At 40.2% G+C, this 19,260-nt stretch overlaps 1 protein-coding gene across 1 annotated transcript in view; it reads right to left on the bottom strand.

Moving 5' to 3' along the window:
- The window catches only part of CASP8AP2 (caspase 8 associated protein 2), a 37,878-nt gene extending 25,363 nt beyond the window's left edge, over nt 1-12,515 (bottom strand). The window contains exon 1 of the mRNA XM_008687674.2: nt 12,437-12,515. The gene's annotated coding sequence lies outside the window, so the exon portion shown is untranslated. The remainder of the gene's footprint in view (nt 1-12,436) is intronic.
- Nucleotides 12,516-19,260: the final 6,745 nt, after the last annotated feature.

Here is a 19,260-nt window from a genome sequence, read left to right as displayed (position 1 = left end):
TTACGGAGGACTCCTGCAGGACCCAGCTTGCTACTGTCAGGCTCATAGAGAGGGCAGCTTCTCCAACTTTACAGCCTGCAGCATCCAGGAGCTTCCCTATGCATCTCTTCTACCAGATTCAAAGCAATGTCACCAGCAGGGAACTTAGCAACTTCTCTACCATTCACTCAGCCCCAGCCATGCGCCTTCAAATGAGGGGGGGAAGACAGCCCTTCCTTGGATGTTCTATCTCAACCCTAGAGATAGTGGCCACTCCCTCTATCTTCTATTCATATGTTCTTCAGAGTTATCTTTAACTCTTATTAACCAATTCCCAGTTACTCCAACCATCTGTTAATAATTTTTTATTCTAGGGGCACCGGGCTGGTTCAGTCGGTAGAACATATGACTCTTGGTCTCAGGGACGTGAGGTCAAGCCCCAAACTGGGCATCCAGCCTACTTTAAAAAAAAAAAAATGTACATATATATATACACACACATATATATACATATATACATATATATTAATAATAATAGTTCTTTATTCTAAGTATTCTCTTTTCAAATTACTGTGTAGTTTTTGTCTCCTGATTGGACCCTATCTGATACAGATAAGTCATAATAGAGATTTTAACACACTTTTCTCTGCTGATCAAGCAGTTAATTAATATAGGTCTGAATACAAAATCGACAGGTCTGACCTGATTTTGTTATCTCTGCATGCAACAATTCAGAGAACTTATGCTATGTTCAAGTACATCTATAAAAACTGACTGTATGTCATAACAGAATAATTTTCAACAAGTATCACAGAAGTGATCTTATCAAAACCAAGGGTGCCTGTGTGCCTCAGTCTGTACAAAGCGCAATTCTTGATTTCAGGGTCATGAATTCAAGTCCCACGTTGGGCATGGAGCCCACTTTAAAAAAAAAACACAATAAAATTCGAACTTAACAATGCACTCTTAAATTTCCCAGCTCCTTTGAAAATTTGCAACCATGGGTCAAAGAACAAATATTAATAGAAAAGGGGGAACATACAACTGAATCACAATGAAAACACCATAAAGCAAAGTTTGTGGAATATAATCAAAATAATACTTTTAGAGGAAAAGAAACAAAGTATTAATGAGCTCATCACCCAACTCAAGAAGTTAGAAAAAGGTCCAATAAATGTGTATTGTATAGTGTTAAAAAAAGGTCAGAAAAAGAACAAAGTAAACCCAAAGAAATACATAAAGAACAGAAATTAATAAAAAGCCACAAGCACATAAAGATGAATAAAAATAAACACTGGCTCTTTGAAAAGGCAAATTAAATTGGCATATGCCAGGCCAAACTAATCAAGAAAAAGTAGGCACAAACATTAGGAATAAGAAAGCAGTGACAGCTGCACATATAGCAGAGATTACATTATTGAGAGAAAGCTCTAAGCAAAATAAATCAGAGAAAGACAAATACCACATGATTTCATTCATATGGAATTTAAGAAACAAATCAGATGAACATGGGGGGGAAAAAAGGAGAGAGGCAGAGCCAGATAGGCTCTTAACTATGGAGAACAAACTGGGGGTTGCTGGAGAAGTGGGCAAGGAAGATGGGTTGAATGGGTGATGGGAATTAAGGAGGGCACTTACTGTGATGAGCACTGGGTGCTGTATATAAGTGATGAGTCACTAGACTCTACATCTGAAACTAATGTTATACTATCTGTTAACTAACTGGAATTTAAATGAAAACTTGAAGAAAAAAAATACTACTGAAAGAAAGCTCAATGGAATGGACAGTTTTTTAGAAAAATGAAACTGGCTAGAACTGACTCAAAAAGAAATAGAAAACATGGACATATTTAGGATGATTAGATAATCTGATACAGTACTTAATCTATTCATAAAGAAAATATCAAGCCCAGACAGTTTTACAGGTGAACTCTACAATACCTTCAAAGAACAGATAAAACAATATATTCCAGACAGCAGAAAGGGAAAAAAAGGCTAAGAGACGAATAATTTCATAAAGTTAAAACAGTGTAGACATCAAAACTGGGCAAAAATAGGACAAAGTTGGAAAATTACAAGACAGGAAAACTATAGGCCGATCTTCCTTATGAGCATAAAAATAGCCTTAAAAAAAATTAGCCAAATGCATCCAGCAAGCCATTAAACAAAAAACAAAACAAGGGGTGCCCGGCTCAGTCAGCAGAGCATGGAACTCTTGATCTCCGGGTCATGAGTTTGAGACCCACACTGGGTGTAGAGAAAATAAATAAATAACCCTTTAAAAAATTAATTAATTAGGGACACGTGGGTGGCTCAGTCAGTTAAGCATCTGCCTTCAGCTCAGGTAATGATCTTTCAGTCCCGGGATTAGGCCCCAAGTAGGGCTCCCTGCTCAGTGGGGAGTCTGCTTCTCCCTCTTCCTCTGCCTCTGCCCCCAACTCGTGCTCACTCTCTCTCTCTCTCAAATGAATACATAAAATCTTTTTAAAAAATAAACATATGAATGAATAAAAATAAAAAATTAATAAAATTTTTTAAAATCTTCCTCAAGCTTAAAAAAAAAATTTGATGAAGGTATGTCAAAAGGGCACTGGAACCAACTGATAGTTCCCAAGGGCCAAGAGACAAAGCTGGAACAATTTGAGCAACAAATTAAAGTAGTATTAGATTATAACCCAAAGTATAAAATAAATATATATGAGTCCATAGTGATACCAGTAAATTAGTAAATGGAGAAGAGACAAATCTCCCATGCAGAATTCCAAATAAATTATGTTATTTATTTGTAGAGCACACAGGGCATAATTTCCCACTATCAAATGTGTGGGCTGTGCTTAGTGACTTCCTTCCAAAGAGCAGAGTATGGAATTGGGGGTAGAGAGGGCTTTACAGTGAGGAAAGACCAGAAACACTTCAGATGATCAAGTCAATATCAACAGTCATAAATCATGCTGATAGTATGTACTCTCAACATGATGTGATGAAAATGGCACTTTACCTGTGAACTTCACCAAAACTCATAACCTCAGACTAATCACGAAACAAACATCAGAAAAATTCTCATAGCAGAGTATCTACAATACACCTGAACAGTTCTCAAAACTGCCAGAGACATTAAAAACAAAGAATGTGGGAAAGTGTCACAGTCAAGAGCAGCCTAAGAAGATGTGACAACTAAACATAATATGGTAACCTGGAACAGAAAAAGGATAAACGTTAGGTAAAAATGAAGAAAATTTGAATAAACTATGGACTTAGTTAATAATGTATCAGTGTAGGGGTGCCTATCTGGCTCAGCTGGTAAAGCATGTGACTCTTGATCTTGGGGTTGTAGGTTCGAGCCCCAAGTTAGGTGTAGAGATTATTTAAAAATAAAATCTTAAAAAAATTAAAACTTAAAAAAAAATAATGTATCAGTGTCATAAGAAATGTATCATACTAACACAATATAATGTAAGACATTAACAATAGAGAAAACTGGGGGTGGGAGATGCAGCATGATAAATAGGATTTCTCCATACCTCTGAATTTTTTTTTAAGTAAACTCTATGCCTAACCCGGGACTTTAACTCACAACCCTGAGATAAGGAATGGCATGCTCTACCAACTGAGCCCACCAGGCACCCCTGTCTGTATTTTGCCATAAACCCAAAACTATTCTACCACACAGTCTATTAGTAAAAAAAATTATAATTTGTATATTTCATCATTTAGAGACAAAATACGATCATCTTAACATCTGCTCAAGAAAAGTGTATGATAGTGGCGCCTGGGTGGCACAGCGGTTAAGCGTCTGCCTCCGGCTCAGGGCGTGATCCCGGCGTTATAGGACGGAGCCCCACATCAGGTTCTCCCGATATGAGCCTGCTTTTTCCTCTCCCACTCCACTTGCTTGTGTTCCCTCTCTCGGGGGCTGTCTCTATCTCTGTCAAATAAATAAGTAAAATCTTTAAAAAAAGAAAAAAGAAAAGCATATGATAAATTCACCACTAACTCTCAGCAAACACGGAGTTTATGCAAGTTTAAGAAAGGACCTTTTTTAAACTGTTAAAGGATATATTTCTACTACCAAAAAAACCCCTCATACTAAACATCATACATGATTGATGAAACTATAGAAGCATCTCCTTTAAAGTCAAGCTTACTTCTATTTGAAAGAGTAAGGCAGGAAATGAGAACTGGAAAGGAGCAAAGATGACATTATTCACACTATGAGCACCAGTGTAAAAAAAACCTACAAATTATTAGAATTGGTAAGAGTTTACACTGAATATAAGATTAACACACAAAAACCAACAGCTTTCCTGTATGCCAGCAAAACAGTTTTAAAACATAACTAATAAAGGGGCACCCAGGTGACTCAGTCAGTTAAGCGTCTAACTTCAGCTCAGGTTATGATCCCAGGGTTCTGGGATCAAGCCCCTTGTCAGGCTCCTTACTCAGTAGGGAGCCTACTTCTCCCACTCCCCCTGCTTGTGCTCTCTCGCTCACTCTTTCTGTCATATAAATAAAATCTTTAAAAAAATAAATAAAACATAACTGATATTTTTAATAACAAAAGCATGAGGTACACAGAAAGTAATCTAATACAGAATGTGAAAGACTTTTATGGAGAAAATAATAAAAGATCTAAATCAGGGGTATGAAAACCTTTTCTTCTTACAAGGCCAAAAAGTAAATATTTTATGCTTGCAGGCCATCTGGTCTGTCACAAACACTTACCCCTGCCACTGGAGCTCAAAAGTAACCAAAGACAACATATAAACAAATAGGTCTGGCTGTGTTCCAATAAAATTTTATTTACAAAAGCAGGCAATTTGCCTCTCATCTAAATAAATGACAAAACAGAAGCGCCTGGCTGGCTTAGTCAGTGGAGCATGTGACTCTGCATGTGATTGATGAAACTATCAATCCCCACGTCGGGTGTAGAGATTACTTAAAAATAAACTCTTTAGGGGCACCTGGGTGGCTCAGTCAGTTCAGTGTCCAACTCGGTTTCAACTCGGGTCATGATCTCAGGATCATGGGATCAAGCCCCATATCAGGCTCTGTGCTCAAGGTGAAGTCTACTTGGGATTCTCTCTTGCTCTCCCTCTTGCACCTCCTGCTCCTGCTCGTGAGCTCTTGTGCTCGCTCTCCCTCTCATAAATAAATATTTTTAAAATTTTTTAATAATTAATAAACATAATTCATATATAGGAAAACTCAACATCAAAGTTGGAAATTTTCCCCAACTTTATCTATAAACTCAATGCAATTCCAGTCAAACTTAAGAAGTTGACCACAAATTCAAACTGAAGTGTAAAGGGCCTAGGAGAGTCAGGACATTTTTTGTTTTGACAGAAAGGGAGTAAGCTTTTAATGAAGTATAACAAATATAGAACAAAGCACAAATCATAAGTATACAGTCCTATGATTCCTAAGCACATCTATCTAACTACCACCCAGATTCAGAAAGAGATCATTATCAGCACCCTAGAAGTACTCCTCATGCCCCTCTGTAGCCACTATCCACTCCCAAATGTTGGCAAAGATGTGTAGAGAATAAAATCATACACATTGCTGATGACTTACTTTGTAGAAGAAGGACCTGCATATCAATGGAGGAGAGGGAGGTATCTGTGGCGATATGGAGATTCCAAATGAGAACACCATTAACTTTGGAGGGAACACATATACGGATGGACCTCAGACAGAAGAGGACTGAAGATAAGACTATCATAACTAGAGTCAAACAGAAGATACTAAATGTCCAAGGAATCTGGTCTTGAACATTCAGAAGATCAGAGTACTGAAGGTTTTTAAGTTAGAAACATTAGTATAAAGAAATGAAATGGAAAGATTAATGTGTGGAATGAACTAGAAAGACAAAAGTATAGAAAAAGAAACTGGGAAGGAGGCTACTATGAGAGTCCACATAATAAGATAACCCAAGATGGAGACAGTGAGAATGAAAAGAATATGAGACATAATAATGGAAGAAAGCAAATACTGTAGATGCCCGGTTATGGGAATATATATAAACAATCGTCTCCTGCCTCAACTCATTCTCAAGCTACAAACTTCCATTATCGTTCACTCTTTTCTTATATCGACACTTACTTTTCTTATATCCACACTTAAAATCACAAATTCTTAGTGATTTTACTTTTAGATCTCTCAAATATAATGTCTCCTTTCCACTCAGTTATTCCAGTTTTTGATATAATTATTTCTCACTTAAATTATTACAAAGTATCCTAGCTGGGATGCCTGGGTGGCTCAGTCAGTTAAGCATCTGCCTTCAGCTCAGGTCATGATCCCAGGGTTCTGGGATCGAGCCCAGTGTCGCTTCCTGCTCAGCAGGGAATCTGCTTCTCTAGCTCTCTTCCTCTGTCCCTCCACCCACTCGGATTCTCTCTCTCTCTCTCTCTCAAATAAATAAATAACATCTTTATTTTTTTTTTAAAGATGTTATTTATTTATTTATTTATTTGACAGAGAGAGACAGCCAGCGGGAGAGGGAACACAAGCAGGGGGAGTGGGAGAGGAAGAAGCAGGCTCCCAGTGGAGGAGCCTGATGTGGGGCTCGATCCCAGAACGCCGGGATCACGCCCTGAGCCGAAGGCAGAGGCTTAACGACTGAGCCACCCAGGCGCCCCTAAATAACATCTTTAAAACAAAATTTAACATTAAAAAAAAAAAGTCTTCTGACTAGTTTCCATACTGTCAATACCTTTTTCCTTCTACAACTTTTTTTTTTTCAAGATTTATTTATTTATTTTTGAGAGAGAGGGTGCGGGGGGAAGGGGCAGAGGGAGAGAAAGAGAGAAAATCTTAAGCAGACTCCAATCTCAGCAAGGAGCCAGACACAGGACTTGATCTCACAACCCTGAGATCATGACCTGAGCCGCAATCAACAGTCAGACACTAAACTGACTGAGCCATCCAGGGGCCTCTCCTTCTACCACTTTCTACACTAAAGCCCAAATCCTGTTGATGTCTAACCTGTGTTTCACTCCCAGGTCAAAAACCTTTAAGAGCTACCCAAAACATTACTGAACTAAGCTTTCCTAGCACAGAACACAAGGCCTTTCCAGAAATATCACAACTTTTCTATCTCACACTGCTCCCCTCACCTACCCCATTTAGCCACATGAGAAATTCCGCACTACCACCACATGTTTCTATAATGCAAGGTAGCACACACATTACTGAGAAGTAGAGAAATGATGTTAGTGTAATGCAGAAATTATATTGGTTCTGACAGGGTTCTTCCCAGATCGTTAAAGATTTGCACCATTAATTAATAGCAGCTAAATGCAACAAGCCTTGAAGGAATCTAATCCTACGTTGATGCCATTACCCTAGATGCCCATCAGTACCTTTCCTCCTCTGGTCTCAGTACAGTAACAGGCTTTGTCTTGCAAGGGTGCAAGCATGGTTTTCCTCAATCTTTGGTGGGCCGGAGGGGGGGGAGTGAGGGACCCAAACACCAGGCAGCGAGCCAAAGCCAACCAGTCTGCCATCACAATATTTCACACAAAACTTGCAACTGCCTCTACATCTATAAAGTATGATATTTACGTCCCTGTTCTTGTCTCCACAAATCGACAGCTTCAATTCTTCCTTTTCCTCCTTCTATCTATCTTTCTTTTTTCTTAAGAAAAAAATCAATATTTACTGAGATACTTATTAGGAATTTCACATGTGTTAACTATGCCAACATTTTAATTAAAGTTGTTATTGTTCTTGTTGGTGCCCTAGTAACATGGGTAGATAGGTTTTGCGTATTCTACCCGTTTTTCCCATAAACCCTGTTTTAATGAGTTATAGAACTAAACGTTTTTCAAAAATGCATATATTGAAGCAGAAATGTCTGTACTTGCAGTTCCTGAATGATGCCATGTACTTCACCTCCACAGTATCTTGCTCATTCTGTCTCTTTACCTGGACTGTTCATCCTCTTCCCAAACCCAGCTACCATAAAAGAGAACCCTCTTTTCTAGAGACACAGTTAATCCTCATTCCTTTATTGTACTGACATACACTGATGACACCATTACATTTAGCTACCTCCATCACAATCATTTGCTTTCTAAAGTTGTTCTTAGACTTTAGCATACATCAGAAATACCTAAAGGAGTTAGAACACAAGGCTGATGGGTCCCATCCCCCCAAATTACTGATTCTGCAGGTCTGGAGTGAGACTTGAAAATCTGGCTCTCCACTGCTAGTCCAAGGACCACACTTTGAGAATTACCTTACTTTTTTTTTTTTTTTTAAAGATTTTAAAGTAATCTCTACACCCATCGTGGGGCTCGAACTTGCAACCCCCAAGACCAAGAGTCTCATGCTCCACTGACTGAGCCAGGCACTAGAAAACTACTTTTTTTAGAACAGCAATGGCCAATAGAACTTTCTATAATTATAAAATTGTTCTGTATATCTGAGCTGTCCAATATGATAACTAAGTACATGTGCCTATTGAGTACATAAAATATGCAAGTATGACTGAGTATATTAGTTTCCTTTTTTTTTTTTTTAAGATTTGTATTTATTTATTTGACAGAGAGAGAGAGAGCACAAGCAGGGAGAGCAACAGGCAGAGGGAGAGGGAGAAGCAGGACCCCACAGAACAGGGAGCCTGACGCGGGGCTCAATCCCAGGACCCTGGGATCATGACCTGAGCCGAAGGCAGACACTTTAACTGACTGAGCCACCTAGATGCCCTGAGTATATTAGTTTCTTATTGGTGCTCTTAACAACTTAACACAAATTTAGTGTCTTAACGCAAATTTATTATCTTATCTCGTTTACCACAAAAAGCTCACAGAAAGGACTTCACAGAGCTGTAGTTATTTCAATTTCAATAACACTTAACTAGCTCTAAATGCTACTGAGTCCTTATAAAAATGTATTTGAATGCTGTCCTAAGGCAACAAAGTCCTGGACACCAATATCTTATTTACTACAACTGCAAAGCAAAATTTATTTCGCTGAGTTAAACACTTGAAGAGCAAATACAAGGGGATAAGGAATAAATAGTAAGTACTGCCACAAAAAGTAGGGGTACCAGATCAGATTTATAGACTCCTCTGCCGCCACCTCAGAGTGCTTGAAAATTAGGAACTGTTTGTACTAAAACACAAACCAACAGTCAGCAATAATATACTAAAGTTAATAAATACATTCCTGTAAGTCCAAACTCACCAAGTCCAAAACCAAGAGATCATCTTTCCATCAACATCTGTCACCTCCTGACATCTTTACTTCGAGTAGCACTAGCATTCCTTAATAGCCTACTGATAGTAGTCTGCTATGTTTCTCCCAATCCTCATTCTTGCCATCTGAATTTTATTTCAGGCTTTACTACAGTTACCTAATTATCTTCTCTCTCCAAACACATGCTACACACAACTGTTGAGTTAGCTTTTCTGAAGCAATCCTGCTCCTATCACTTCCTGCTCAAAAACTTTCCATTACTTCCCAATGTCTACTGAATAAAGTCCAAACACCCTACCTTAATACACACTGATGCCTACTTTCTAGCCCCATCATTCACTATCCTGAGGTTTCCAAAATCCCAAGGTTCAGTCAAAATGGGTTCCTGTTTGCAAACGCAATTCCTGATACCATCTCCCCACTACATCTATGAGCTCACAAACAAGTCTGGGTGTGAATACCCACAGATTAGAATTTGAGAAATGAGGTTTTAGAAAAGTCAGGTGATATATTATGCAATTAAGATACCTGGACTTCAGTACGAAATGGGAGAAACCACGGACATTTTTAAAGCAAGACAGTATCACGATCAAATCTGCATTTCAGGAATTTAACTCTAGCAAGAAGCGTACAGAAAATATTAGTAGCAAAAAACAGAGAAGACTATTAAAACAGTACAGGAGCCAATGAGGGGTGACTAAGTTATTAGCAGTGGAAATAAATAAGCAGATCTGAGATTTCTGGGGAGAATCAAAAAGATTTCATGGAAAGTGTATTCAAATCTCCACTCTTGACCACTTCAAAATCACAGCCTGAGTTGTCTTTTCAAAATGCAAATCTGGGGGCACCTGCTTGGCTCAGTCGGTTAAGTGTCTGCCTTCAGCTCCAGGCATGATTCCAGGATCGATCCCTGCATCGGGCTCCCTGCTCAGCGGAAAGCCTGCTTCTCCTTCTCCCTTGGCCTGCTGCTCCACCTGCTTGTGTGTGTGTGTCTCTCGCTCTGTCAAATAAATAAAACCTTTTTAAAAAAATGCGGATCTGATCATGTTCCCCCCTCTGCTTAAAACCCATCAGTGCTTCCTGCTTATTTTAGATTAAAAAACAAATTTTGTCACAATTTTGCTTATAAAGTCCAGAGTGACCTGGCCTCTGACCACAATTCCAGTTAGTCTTCATCCTTCTTCCCCATTTCCCAGCAGTCTTTACTCCTGATCATACCGACGTTCTTTCAGCTCTTGAATATGCATTTGTTCCCTCCCACCACAGGGCCTCTGCAGGTCAGGCCCTCTCTATTATATTCTTATACCACTGTGTCCTTTCTCTATATGGCCTCTTTTCAGTTTATGATTACATTTTTGTGGGAATTCCTAAAGAAATGTCCATCTCACCCACTGGACTGTAAGCTCCAATGAAGACCAGGACTGGCTCTATCTGTTCACCAGTGTAACCCCACCTCTCAGCAGAGGGCCTTGCAAGTCAGTAGGTAATTTAAAAAAAAAGTATTTCTTGAATTACTGGTATTCCCAATTTATTGACAACAACTCTGAAGTTCCTAGCTTTGATAAAAGGTAATCATGCTTTTAACTGAAATAGAGAACCAAAGAAAACATGATGAATTATCTGTAGGACATGCAGGTGAAGATGTCTAATAGATAACTGGAAACTGAAGTATGTAGCACAAAAGACAAAACATTATGGGTAGAGGTCAGATACGCTCTTGAAATCACAAAGGCCAGTTATTCTCCTGGGAAAGGGAGGAGGGGAAAAAGAGGAAGGATTATGTATCAGAATCTCTTGGAAAGAGGGGCTTATTCACATGTGCTCTCACTTTCCCCCAAATGAGGATCTCAATACATAATTCGAGGTACTACTGACAGAGGAGTGTTGCACCTATGCGAAGTGGAGAGGCAAAACTTTACATGCTGAGAACCATGACCATGAAAGAAAATTGCTGCAAGGTCACTCATAATCATTTTAGGAACAATTCCAATGGATTCAGATGTGAAGACGAAGCATATGAGAGGATTACTTAGCCTTTTGTGATAAAAAATAGTCTAAAGGAAATTTTCCTTAAAAAAAAAATGAAAGACTGAAATGAGCATTTGTAGAGAAAAACAGGAAAAAGGCAGGGCAGGAGAGTGTATTTAAGGCTCATGGGAAACACTAAATGTAATACAGCAAGATCTCTGAAGAAAATGTAAAGGTTAAATAATAATAAACACTACATATACTGAACACTATATGCCTGGATCTTAACTGTTCCATATACATTATTTTAAATCTTCCAAAGTCCCATAAAGTATATACTATTCTTTTTCCCGTTTTATAGATGAGGAAACAAATAACAAATGATTAAGAAACTTGCCCCAAGGTCAAACAGCTGGAATCATATCTGGGATTAGATTCCAGCTCCTTCATTAAAGCCAAATGACAAAATCAAGAATATTCATTAGACATGAAAGTATATATATTTTTTCTTTGAAAGGGGGCCACCTCTTGTGAAATGGGAAGAAACGCTAGAAGATAATTGGGGTGGGGGTTGGGGATGGGATTCTTGCCCTGTTCTCTGCCCCACTCCAATCAAAGAAGCACTGAGCGAGATGGGGGAGGGGCACTGAGGAAGGGGAAAGGTTTGGAGCTGTAGGTGTGGAGAATGGAAAAGACCAGGGAAGAATCTGGGAATGACTAGGGAAGAATCAGAGTCAACGCCAACTTGATCCGTAAGCACAAATTATGAGCTTCTGCGAATCCTACATTAACATCTGAGTTGGGGCCAACTATGTGTCAGGCGCTGTTCTAGGCGTTGTGGAGATCCAGATAACTTCTCCGGGTATTACAGTCTCGTAAACAACCAACATCAATGATGGCCTGACACTTAGGAAAGCCATATTCCTCCAGAATATCATCTGAAAGCTTTAAGGAGTACATCCCAAGACAAGATTGGTTTGGGGGGAGGGGCGGGAGGAGCAGTCGAAAGGGCAGTTCCTACGTGCGCTCGCCCCAAGCAACCCTGGATACTCTCGAAGGACCACAGAGGGACGCGAATGCGAGCCCAGAAACTGCACCCGAGGGCGGCGGGAACGCAGCTACCTGCGGGCCCCGGACATCAGGCGCGCCCCCCCTCCCCCGACGCCGCGGCTCCCCCGGACTCCTTGGCTCCCCGGAAGCCACCGGCTTCCGCTCGGGGCACTACCACACCATTCAGTCTCTTCCCCAACAGCCCCGAGCAGACCGGACCCCCAAATCAACTTACCCGCCCTGCCTAGCCCAAGAGAGCCGGGGATCCTTTCTGGACACCGAGGTCTCCCTGGCATCTCCACCAATGCCAGAGCGCAGTCAGGACGCGGAGGCGGGACTGAGCATCCACGGCCAATCAGACCAGACGTAAAGCACGTCCCGGCGCACATAACTAGTTCCCGCCTTTGGGAGGGCGAAAAAAAAAAACACGGTTGGCGCCAAACTCGCGTAGGCTTGTGCAGACTTTAAGAGAAAGGGGCGGAGCCTAAGCTGGCGGGGACGGTGATGGGGCGGGGCTTCACTGCGGAAGGGGTGGGACCTTAGAGAAGGTGGGGGCGGAGTCTGGGAGAAGCTCTTTAATGAAAGGGAAAGTAAACTCTGAGAAGGCCCTGTCATTTATTTAGTCCTTTATTCTATAAATTCCATTGAATGTCAACCGCGTGCTAGACGTGGTGCTGGACTCTGGCTCCATAATGATAAATAAGCACTGTTCCTTGCCCTCAGACACTTTCCTGCATAATAGATAAACAATTTAGCCCAGGGCATTGGGAGCTTTGAAGACAGGATACCAAGTCCAGTCGGGTAGGAGGAACAGAAGAGCTTTTTAGGGGGTAGAATACCCGAATTGGCTTATAGACTTGCAGGAACTAGAGATGCCGGTAGGGTCTAGCCTCCAGAGGTGGGGCCTACACCACTGATCGGTGGGGAAGTGAAACAGAGATGACTTCCTCTCTGCTACCTGATCTGGGGATCCTCATCTTGATCTCTAACCGCTTCCTCCTGTTTGTCCATTTTAATAACTTGTAACTGTCTATGAACTTATTACATATTTTTAAATTTTTCAGAAAGACCTCCATTTGGGAGAGTATGTTCTGGAAGAACACTGGTTTCCTGGAGTCTACGCCAACCAGCTTTGCCTCTGAAAAGTTAGGCAAGCATTCCAGGTAGTGGAGACTGGGAAATACTAAAACGATGTGCAACTACGAGGTATTTATTGTTGCTGGAGCATGAAGTGTGAAATGAGGCTGGTGGGGGAGGCAGGGGTCAGAGCTTAAAAGACCTTACATATGTCAGAGAGCTTGGAATTTACCTTTAAATGATGAGGCATTGGAAACCACTGAAGGATTTTATGCTTGGTGCGGTCGTGATCTGATTCGCGTTACTAAAATCCTCTGGCCTTGAGAAGGAGAATTTTGAGATGCTCTGACAGTGATCCAAGCTAGAGGAAATGAGGATCTGGAGGAAATGGCAGGTAACAGAGAGGATAGATTTCAGATATTTAGGAGATGAAATCAACAAAACTTGCCAATTGATTGAATATGGGTTTTCAGCATGGGTGCATAATGATGACATTCATCCAAAAATATTTGTTGAGAACATAGAATATATATCTCAAAAATAACTGAAGTTTTCCCCCAAACTTATCTTTCAGAGAAGAATGGCCCTATTACTAAAGTCCTTACAAAACCTCTCATTTTACTGGAAATTCTTAAAAATTTACATTGAATAGAAAGTAGTGATTGATTTAAAAATATTTGTTTGGAAAGACCTCAATCAATGCCAACTTGGGAATTTGGGATACTTCCAGAAATCAACTGAAGGCATCAGTATTTTTTTTTTAAGAAAACAAATGTAACACAGTTACATGTTTTATAAAATCTGGACTCACAATTGCAAATGTTGCTTTAAAAAAAAAAAAAGCAATTTCTAGGGGAGCCTGGCTGACTCGGTTGGTAGAGCATGCAACTCTTGATCTTGGGGTGGTGAGTTCAAGCCCACCATTGGGGATAGAGCTTACTTTTTTTTTTCTTATTGTATTTTTTTGTTATTAACATATAATGTATTTTTTGTTTCAGGGGTATAGGTCTGTGATTCATCAGTCTTACACAGTACACAGCACTCACCACAACACGTACCCTCCCCAATGTCCATCACACAGCTACCTCATCCCCCAACCCCCAGCCCCTCCAGCGGGGATAGAGCTTACTTAAAAAACAACAGAAAAAAAGCAATTCCTGAAGATGTCTATATGTACTTACATGGGGAATAGTCTACAAGGTATAGTGTGAAGGAAGGAAAAAGTACAGTATGGTATGCTGGCTTTTGTGTAAGAAAAAATGAGGAAAAGAATATACATATAGTTGCTTGTTTTTGCATAAGAAACACTTGAAGAATAAATTAAAACCTAATAAAAAGGTAACTTACCAGGGTAGAAGACTGGCTGGAGGGGATAGAGAGGAAAGGGAATTTCCTTTGAGTATGCCTTTTTTAAAACTTCCATTTAAATATTTTTATATGTAAATATACCTTGCTTTTCTTCGTTTTTTAATAACTGCTTTACCCTTTTAACAACAGCTTTTTTTTTTTTTTAAGATTTTATTTATTCGACAGAGATAGAGACAGCCAGCGAGAGAGGGAACACAAGCAGGGGGAGTGGGAGAGGAAGAAGCAGGCTCCTAGCGGAAGAGCCTGATGTGGGGCTCGATCCCAGAATGCTGGGATCACGCCCTGAGCCGAAGGCAGACGCTTAACCGCTGTGCCACCCAGGCGCCCCTAACAACAGCTTTTTTGACCTATCATTCACATACCATATATTTCACCTATTTAAAGTACTGAGTTTGCCTTTTTATAACCTTTTGCTTTTGCTTCATGGAAGTGTTTCATGTATTTAAAGTTGAATCAAATTAGAAAGAAAAAATGCTAAAATGGAAAATAAATTGAAATAAATGAAACTGTAAACAAAAGAAATATAACCACTCAATCCCAATAATTATCTCAAGTGACATTTAAACAAAATGCTCTGGGACGCCTAGGTGGCTCAGTCAGTTAAGTAGCTGCCTCTGCTCAGGTCATGACCTGTCCTGGGATCAAGTCCCATCCGGCATTGGGCTCCTTGCTCGGCAGGGAGCCTGCTTCTCCCTCTGCCTCTGTCTGCCACTCCCCCCGCTTGTGCTCGCTCTCTATCTGTCAAATAAATAAATAAAATCTTTTTAAATAAATAAATAAACACAGTACTCTGACTGTACACCATTAGTAGGATATACTCCAAGCACAAAAAAAACTGCAGAGCAATCTTATACCTTATGCAGTAGTTTTCTTAGTCTTAATATTGTAATTTTGAAACCATTTAATGTATATTGTAAGACAAATATATAATATGTTAATATTTTTAGGAATCAAGATATTTGTGGAAGAGAAAAGAGATCCAAACATAAAATCAAAAAAATTAGGGGGGAGAAGAAAGATTAAACAAAAAATTAGGGGGCAATCTTATACTGTTATATCTGAACCGAAAATGCCAACATGACCTTATGATTTTTAAAAATATGTATTTCATGGGGTGCCTGGGTGGCTCAGTCGGTTAAGTGTCTGCCTTCGGCTCAGGTCATGATCCCAGGTCCTGGGATCAAGCCCCACATCGAGGTCCCTGCTCATGGGGAGACTGCTTCCCCATGCTTGTGGTCTCTCTCAAATAAATAAAATCTTTAAAAAATATACGTATTTCTTACTTCTGTTCCTTAAAGGGTCTGGAAGCATTACCTGACTAGCAATATATTTGACAGTAACTTTTGACTTCCCAAAAACCTAATTACCAATAGCCTTCTATTAACCAGAAACCTTAGCAATAATATAAACTGTCAATTAACATGTTTTGTATGTTCTATGTATTATATACTATATTCTTAAAGTAAGCTAGAGTAAATAAAATGTTTTGGAGAAAATCATAAAAAATCAGAAGGAAAAGAAAGTATATTTATAATACTATACTGTGTTTATTTTTTAAAAAGGAATCCAAATATAAGTGGACCTGTGTATTTCAAACCTGTGTTGTTCAAGGATCAACTGTATTCTTATTAGATGGTGACCAACTGCCAACTGATGCATTCAGAAACTTTGTGTAAGAGAGTTTTAAATATGAAATTCACAGGGGAGTAGAAGGTAATTGATACAGCTGAAACCATAAGGACGGGGAGGGACAGAAGAGTGAAACAACAATAGAAAGGAACTGTGTTGTAAGTTTGACAGTCACTACAAAAATGAGCAATAGACCCAGATGCTTTTTTTTTTTTTTTTAGGATTCCATTTATTTGTCAGAGAGAGGGAAAACACAAGCAGGGAGGAGCAGTGGACTGAGGGAGAGGGAGGCTCTCTGCTGAGTACAGAGCCTAAAATGTGACTCGATCCCAGGACCCTGAGATCATGACCCGAGCTGAAGGCAAATGTTAACCGACTAAACCACCCAGGTATCCAACCCAGTTGCTGTTAAGACCATGACAAGACTACTGTCAGTCATTAGCATTCCTTCTGAGGCATGGGGAACAGGGGAGCCACTGTTCCTGGCTGCCTCAGCAACCCACTGCCAGAGCTTCCTGGTCTCCCTTTCCTTCCCCATGCATCTTTCACTGCATCTCAGCACTTTTCTCTTCCTTACAACCTAGAAGAGCCAAACTCTTGGATCATAGAAATGTGGCACTGTCAAATGTCGATTCTCTTATTTTCTTCAGTGTCTCATTTGTTCAATATTATTCTTCACTTTAACAAATACTTATTGAAGACATTGTAGGCTAGGCAACATACTAAGTGCCGTGGTTGTTTTAAAAGAATTTAGGGGTGCCTGGCTGATACACACATATCCTTTTCCTGCAGGATACTGGCATGGTGATCTTAGTTGGGTTCATAGCATCTGTTTGTATTAAGTGGCTAGAAGACTGTGTCTACAGCTTTGTAAAAATATACGCTCCGGGAAGAAGTTGCTGTCCTTGGACAGTGGCATTTATTAATTCATTCAGAAAGCACTTATTGAGTGTGCTCTGTGTGCTAAGGATATAAAGAGAAAGGCCCAACCACAGAAAAAGAGGATGACTGACAGTTCTAAATGGGAGCATGTGGAACAGGGTCCTGGGATCAGCCCTGCTTCGGGCTCCTTGCTCAGCCCCTCAACCTCACCCTCTCTTGCTCTCTTTCTGTGTCAAATAAATAAAATCTATAAAAAAAGAAAAAAGAAAAGTAGATCATTTTAATGGTAGTGGAAATGAACGGAGTGAAGTCTATTCCAGACACAGAGTGCTGTAGGAACAAACGCAAGGAAGCAGAAAACAGCGTGGTTTGTTAGGAGAATAATGTTCTACATGGTTGCATAATGAACTTCATTAATTCACAAATAGTTATTGAGTCTGTTGTGTGAGCCAGCCAGTTTTCTTGAGGGGATTCTATGGTAATACTACCTACCTCATAGGTTATTGTGAGGATTAAATGGGTTGACACATGTAAAACACCTAGAAAGGTCCCTGGCACGGGGTAAGTTACTATTATCACTAGAAATACGAAGATGAATTATATATGGTCTCTTACCCCAAGAATTCGACTCTAGTTGGGGTGGGCAGAGAGACAAATGAAGCAATTTCATTAAGTTCTACAGGGGATACCTTCTTCTAGGGAAGATCTCTCAGATATAGTAACCTTTAAGCTAAGACCTGAAAGTGGAAGAGTTAGCCAACGGAAAGGGCGGAAGTGGGGTGGGAATGAATTCTGAACAAGGGAATAGTATAATTAGAGGCTTGAAGCAAGACAAGTCCAATGAAAGTGGTTCTGGATGGGGTGCCTGGCTGGCTCAGCTGGAAGACCAAGCAACTCTTGATCTCAGGGTTACAATTCTGAACCCCATGTTGGGTGTAGAGATTATTTAAAAATAAAATGTTTGGATGCCTGGGTGGCTCAGTTGGTTAAGCAACTGCCTTCAGCTCAGGTCATGATCCCAGGGTTGTGGGATAGAATCCTGCGTGGCGCTCCCTGCCCAGCAGGGAATCTGCTTCTCCCTCTCCTTCTGCCCCCCCCAGTCATGCGCTCTCTCTCTTTCTCTCTCTCTCTCTGTCAAATAAAGAAATAAAATCTTTTAGAAATAATAATAAAATAAAAATAAAATCTTTAAGAAAAAAAAATAAGGAACGCCTGGGTAGCTCAGTCAGTTAAGCAGCCAACTTTTGGTTTTGGCTCAGGTCATGAAATTGGGGTCCTGGGATCAAGCCCTGTGTCATGCTCTGTGCTCAGTGTGGAGTCTGCTTGAGGATTCCCTCTCCCTCCTTTCCCCTCTGTCCCTCCACCTGCTTGCTCGCTCACTTGTTCACTTGCTCTCTCTCAAATAAATAAATAAATTCTTTCTTGAAAGAAAGAAAAGAATAAAGCAAGCAAGCAAGAAAAAGTGGTTCTGTAGGGCCAGTAGGAAGCGTAGTGCGTGTGAGGGAGTGTAAAGAGACGAGATAGCAGAGGGTCAGCAAAGTCCTGCCCATCGGCCAAATCTTGCTCATTGCCTGTTTTTGTGCAGCCTGGACCATGAGCTACAAATGGCTTTTACATTTTTAAATGGTTGAGAAAACAAAGGAAGGATAATATTTTTGTGACAGGTAAAAAATAAGAAATTTGAATTTCAGTCTCTATAAAGAAAGCTTTATTGAAACACAGCCACATTCATTTGTTTCTTTATTATCTGTGGCTGTTTTCACACTACAGTGGCAGAATTGAAGAGTTGCAACAAAGACCACACAGCCTGTAACACCTAAAATATTTACAATCTGGCCGTTTATTGAAAAAGTTTGCCGTTCCCTGCTCTAGGGGAAGCAGAGACTTGTTTAAACCACAGTTAAGGAGTTTGAATCTGTCCTGAAAGGCAAAGGGTAGCCAGTGAAGGATTTTTAAGCAAAGATTTATGTTATAAAAAGGTGTAGGGAAGCAAAATAACCCATGACCTTGGGGGCTTGTACCTCTGTTGAGGAATAATTGTTTGGCTTACCTGGTAGACAAAAGAGGGCCCTCGGCAGAGGAATTTGATCTTAACCAGTTAAA

This window comes from Ursus maritimus, unplaced genomic scaffold, assembly GCF_017311325.1.
Source record: "Ursus maritimus isolate PB19 unplaced genomic scaffold, ASM1731132v1 scaffold_13, whole genome shotgun sequence".
Classification (NCBI taxonomy): domain Eukaryota; kingdom Metazoa; phylum Chordata; class Mammalia; order Carnivora; family Ursidae; genus Ursus; species Ursus maritimus.
The sequence above is the reverse complement of the archived record's forward strand: the minus strand, read 5'-3'. Positions and strand labels throughout refer to the sequence as shown.